We start from the raw sequence: 6,385 nt of genomic DNA, 5'->3' as shown, positions 1-6,385 counted from the left end.
GCAAAAGCATCTGGGATTGGTTGCAGCTTTGAAGGTATTGGCGGCGAGCCTTTAGCTCGGGTGGCGGTTAGGCATTGGAATAATGTGTTGTGGTGTGTCAAAGTGCTAGGTGTGGCCATCGCCTATGCCTTCAATGTCTAGGGGTATTCCATTAAAGGAATCTGGCGGTCGTGTATTCCGTCCGAAGCCTGCTTGGCGGGAGGCCATGGCACGACCCTCGGTGACATCAGGGGTGAGCCTATAGTTGGATTAGCATCAACAGGTGATGAACCCCTGGTGAATAAACCCACTTGTTTCGCGATCCAATGCCTAAGCCAATACCTTTTCATTGCTATAATCAATAAAGTTGTGGCCTTTTCTAGCCCATTAACCTTATATCACGTGTCCCTGTGTCTTCATTTTACTTCGCGGGGGTCGGGTCCTCGAACCACAAAGACTCTCCTCCCTGAAAGAGAGGGGAGTGGTTGTGGACGGGAGCCCGAACACCGCTCCTAGCAGGGGGCGTCGCCCCCTGCCTCCAGCTCACCTGGCTGGCACTCACGCCCCCCCCAGTGGCCGTCCAACCAGGTGCCATTGGGGGGGCGTGTCCAGCAGCCTTTATGCTGCAGTGCCAGCCATTTCCCCGGCCTCATTTCTCTTTGTCGTCCTGTGCGAGTCACCCACTCTCCACTCCCTTTGAGTTAGGGCTTAGGTCATTGGCCTTGCTATGGACCTTAGGTTGGTCGCCCCGGTTGCCCGGGGGGCCTGGTAGGAGTTTTTCCATTTGGCATTAGGCTTTTTGGTTTTTTCGCCTACCTCGTAGGAATCGCCTGCTTGGCGGGAGGCCATGGCACGACCCTCGGTGACATCAGGGGTGAGCCTATAGTTGGATTAGCATCAACAGGTGATGAACCCCTGGTGAATAAACCCACTTGTTTCGCGATCCAATGCCTAAGCCAATACCTTTTCATTGCTGTAATCAATAAAGTTGTGGCCTTTTCTAGCCCATTAACCTTATATCACGTGTCCCTGTGTATTCATTTTACTTCGCGGGGGTCGGGTCCTCGAACCACAACCATTTAATTTCTGTCCAACATCATTCTAGCATTCATTAATTTTGCAATATTTCTGTAAATAGTCTTTAAATTTCCTCCAATCCTCTTCCACTGACTCTTTTCCCTGGTCTCAGATTCTGCCGGTCATTTCTGCCAATCCCATGTAATCGATCATCTTCATCTGCCATTCCTCCAGAGTGGGTAAATCTTGTGTCTTCCAGTATTTTGCGATGAGAATTCTTGCTGCAGTTGTCGCGTACATAAAGAAAGTTCTGTCCTTCTTTGGTACCAATTGGCCAACCATGCCCAGGAGAAAGGCCTCTGGTTTTTTCAAGAAGGTGTATTTAAGTCATTATAAATCATTTCCCAGAAGGCCTTAATCCTTGGGCACGTCCACCAAAGGTGAAAGAATGTACCTTCAGTCTCTTTACATTTCCAACATTTGTTATCGGGCAAATGATAAATTTTTGCAAGATTGACTGGGGTCATGTACCACCTGTAAATCATTTTCATAATATTCTCTCTTAAGGCATTACATGCTGTAAATTTCAAACCGGTGGTCCATAACTGTTCCCAGTCAGCAAACATAATGTTATGTCCAACATCTTGTGCCCATTTAATCATAGCAGACTTCACCGTTTCATCCTGAGTGTTCCATTTCAACAGCAAGTTATACATCTTTGACAAATTCTTAGTTTTAGGTTCTAACAGTTCTGTTTCTAATTTCGGTTTTTCCACCTGGAATCCGATTTTTTTATCCAATTTATAAACCTCCATTATCTGATAATAATGAAGCCAGTCTCGTACTTTACTCTTTAATTTCTCAAAACTCTGCAATTTCAATTTGTCTCCCTCTTGTTCCAAAATCTCACAATATTTTGGCCATTTGGACTCCATATTAAGTCTTTTGAAAGCTTTAGCTTCCATTGGTGACAACCACCTTGGGGTTTTATTTTCCAATAAATCTTTGTATCTTATCCAAACATTAAACAATGCTTTCCTGACAATATTATTTTTAAATGCTTTATGAACCTTGACCTTGTCGTACCATAAATATGCATGCCACCCAAAAGCATTATTAAAACCTTCCAAATCCAAAATGTCTGTGTTCTCAAGAAGCAGCCAGACTTTCAACCAGCAAAAAGCTGCTGATTCGTAGTAAAGTTTGAAGTCCGGCAGGGCAAAACCCCCCCTTTCCTTTACATCAGTTAAAATCTTAAATTTTATTCTGGGCTTTTTGCCCTGCCAGACAAATCTAGAAATATATTTCTGCCACTTCTTGAAACAGTCCATCTTGTCCACAATTTGCAATGTTTGAAACAAAAACAGCATTCTAGGCAATACATTCATTTTTATAACTGCAATTCGGCCCAACAAGGAAAGCTTCAAATTTGACCATATTTCTAAATCTCTTTTCACTTCTGACCAGCATTTTTCATAATTATCTTTAAATAAGTTCACATTTTTCGCTGTCATCTTAATCCCCAAATATTTCACTTTCTTAACCACAGTCAAACCAGTCTCATTCTGAAACCTTTCTTTTTCAATTGATGTTAAATTTTTCTCTAAAACTTTGGTTTTTGACTTGTTCAGTTTGAATCCTGCCACTTGACCAAATTCGTTAATTAAGTCTAAAACCCTTTTCGTACTAGATTCTAGCTCCTGTAACGTCAAAACTAAGTCATCTGCAAATGCTCTCAATTTGTACTGTTTGGCTCTGACCTGTATCCATTTAACCAACTGGTCTTTTCTAATCATGTTCAGCAAAACCTCCAAAACCGATATAAAAAGCAATGGGGAAATTGGGCACCCCTGTCGTGTCCCCTTTTCTATCTTGAATTCATCCGTAACCACATTATTTACAATTAATTTTGCTTTCTGTTCAGAGTAAATTGCGCCTATACCATTTTCAAACCCTTGCCCTACCCCCATCCCCTGTAAATTCTTTTTCATAAAACTCCAAGAAATATTATCAAAGGCTTTCTCCGCGTCCACAAATATAAAAACTGCTTTCGTGTTTATATTCACTTCTAATTTTTCCAAAATGTCAATTATATTCCTCAAATTATCAGACAAATGCCTTCCCGGGAGAAAGCCCGCCTGGTCTTTATGGATCTCATCCATCAAAACTTTTTTCAATCTTCTAGCCAAAATATCAGCAAAAAAATTGTAATCCACATTTAATAAGGATATGGGGCGGTAGTTCTTGAGTTGAGTCTTTTCAGTCTGTACTTTCGGTATAAGCATGATGTATGCTTCTTTCCACGACTCCGGCGCCCTTTTCCCTTCCAAAATCTCATTGCAGACTTCCTTCAAAGGTTGTATTAAGTACTCCTTCAAAGATTTGTAGTACCTGGAGGTCAGCCCATCCGGTCCTGGAGACTTGCCCAATTGCATACTTTGAATGGCACCTTCTATTTCCTGTTCTGATATTTTGTAGTTCAACATCAATTTACTTTCTTGTGAATTTTTTTGTAATCCATTTGCCTTTAAAAAACATTCTATGCCTATATCTTTCTGTGGCCCTTGTGAATATAGTTGTTTAAAATATCTTTGAAAACAGTTTCTGATCTCAGTTGGGTTATGTATATTCTTCCCTTCCACTTCTATATTTGTAATGGTATTTAATTTTTGTCTTTTTCTCATTTGCCAAGCCAAAAGTTTCCCACACTTATTTGCCGATTCAAAAGTCTTTTGTCTCATTTGTTTAATCTTCCATTCTATTTCTTGATTCATCAGTTCCATATATTGTGTTTGATATAATTTTATTTCTCTCAGAATCTCTTGTGACTTTGGTTTTACTCTCAATTTCTTTTCCCCTTCTTTTATTTTCTCTAAAATTTTATCTTTCTTCTCATTTTGGCTTTTGTTCTTTATTGCATTCTGTTGAATCAGGAACCCTCTCATAACAGCTTTACTTGCGTACCAAATTATTCTTTTTTCAACGTCAGTATTCATATTTATTTCAAAATAGTCTCTCAGGGTTTTTTGGGCCTTTTTATAAACTTCTTCATCTCTGAATAAGGTGTCATTCATCCTCCATCTAAAAGAGCCAGTTGTTATTTGTTTCATCTCCATCCTTACGGCGTTATGGTCGGAGCAGGTTTTTGGGCAGATTTCCACTTTCTTTATCTTTGGTGCCATCCCTCTAGTTATCCATATTTGGTCGATTCTGGTCCATGTCATTTTGGCTTCAGAAAAGAAGGTTCCCTCTCTTCCCAGAGGGTTCCTTACTCTCCAAATATCCACCAAATCCATATTGTCTGCCATTTCAAAAAAAGTTTTAGGTAGTCTACCATATTGGTGACTACCTGTTTTTGTGCTTTGTCCATGTTTGTAGATACCACTCCGTTCATATCGCCCATCAAAATTAAATTGTAATCCAAATGTTCCAGTAAAGTCTCATGCAACTTCCTAAAAAATTCAGATTTTCCCTCGTTCGGAGCATAAATTCCAACTACCAAAATTTTTTCTCCTTGATGTTGAATTTCAACTGCCAAATATCTTCCTTGTTCATCTTTAAAAATTAATTTCGGTAAAAATCTCTCCTTTACATATATCACAACTCCTCTTTTTTTTACTTTGTCCGATGAAATAAACTCTTGTCCCAATCTCTTATTAATAAGTAATTTCCTGTGTTGCCTCATTACATGTGTTTCTTGCAAGCAAATCAAATCCAATTGTTCTTTTTTCAATATATGAAACACACTTCTTCTCTTTCGAGGGGAATTCAGTCCATTACAATTCCAACTTAGAAGTTGCAGAGCCATGATGGGATTACTTCGTTTCACCTCCCACTGCTCCAAGTAGTTGCTCTTCTTCTGTCGGTGGTGTTTCCTTCTCTGGGCTAGGGAGTCCAAATGGTAGATTTGCTATGCCCAAGATTCCTTTTTCCAGTGTTTTTGGCACTTCTTCTGATTCTGCTTCTTTCTGAAGATGTTCTCCGTAATCTCTCAAAAACTTGTCTTTGTCATTTACTGTTCTTATTCTTATTTTCCTTTCTTTATATTTGAACGATAGGCCTTGGGGAAATTCCCACCTGAAAAGTATCTTGTTTCTTCTCAACAGAACCACGAGATCTCTATAGTATGTCCTTATATCCAAAATATGTTTTGGAATGTCCTTAAAGATCTCCACAAATGAATCTCCAATTTCCAAAGTTCTTTGGTAGTGCAAATTTAAAATTTTGTCTCTTTCTTCTTTCGTTCGCAAAGTAATCAGGCCTGCAAAGTAATCAGGCAATCTCTTACCCTGGGGAGGAAGGGAAAGGAGAATGTTAGCCGCTTTGAGACTCCTTAAAGGGAGTGAAAGGCGGGATATCAAATCCAAACTCCTCCTCTTCTTCTTCTTCTTCTTCTTCTTCTTCTTCTTCTTCTTCTGTCGTGACCCAATTCTAAAAGCACTCACAATCTTAAATTCTTCCTTCCCCAATTCCTCTTGCCAAAAATCTGTAAATTCCTTTGTAAGAAAGTCCGCCAGATTCTCCTTCTCACTTTCAGGCACCGCTCTAATTCTCAAATTTTTCTCCTTAACTTGTAATTCTATACAAGATAATGCCAAATCGTGATCCTCCAATTTCTTATATGCAGGTAAAATCTTCTCCTCAGCAGCAGATGCAATCTGTTTCGCTTCCTCAGCTACTTTCCGAGTCGTAGCTGATTCCTCAATTAATTTTTCAATAGATTCTGTATTAAAAGTCACTTTCTTTACCAGATCATTAATACTTGCTGTATTCACATCAATTTTTGCTGATGCTGCCACCACCTGTTTTTTTGTATCAACCACTTCTTTTGCTAAATTTTCCAAAGAGTCATTAATTTTGCTAAGTGCCTGGGTTAATACATCGTCAGTTGACATAGTTTTTTATTTAGTCTGCGTGGCAGCTGCTCCTCCTGTTACTCCCGGGGTTGAAGGCCTTCGCTGATGGTATGTTTTGCCTGACCTGGTATGATATGCTGGGTCTAGTTTTTCTTTACCATCTGCCATAGCCCTCTCATAAGAATTCAAGGTCGGTCCCACGCCTGGGAGATTTGTTAAAAGTTTGTTTTGAGAAGGAATTTTCCAGTGGCGTAGTTGTTATTGCAAGAGAGGAATTTTCCAGTGGCTTAATTGTTATTGCAACAATGTCACTTTCCTCTAGGGGGATAACTTCAGCAACAAATGTAATCTTTAGCAACTAATGTAATCTTTAAGAAGCCCCCCCAGCCCTTCAGAGCCACAATTTCAGAGTCCCAAATAGCTACTGTGAAACCCTAAAAAGGTTACTTTAAATTCAGAAGAAGTCCAGAAACACTGTATCTTTTTCGCAGAGTTACATAGAGGTCTTAACTTTCCCCTTCAAGTCAAGCTCC

The sequence above is a fragment of the Podarcis erhardii genome, assembly GCF_964252035.2.
Source record: "Podarcis erhardii genome assembly, chromosome: W".
Lineage (NCBI taxonomy): Eukaryota > Metazoa > Chordata > Lepidosauria > Squamata > Lacertidae > Podarcis > Podarcis erhardii.
Note: the sequence above shows the minus strand (reverse complement) of the source record.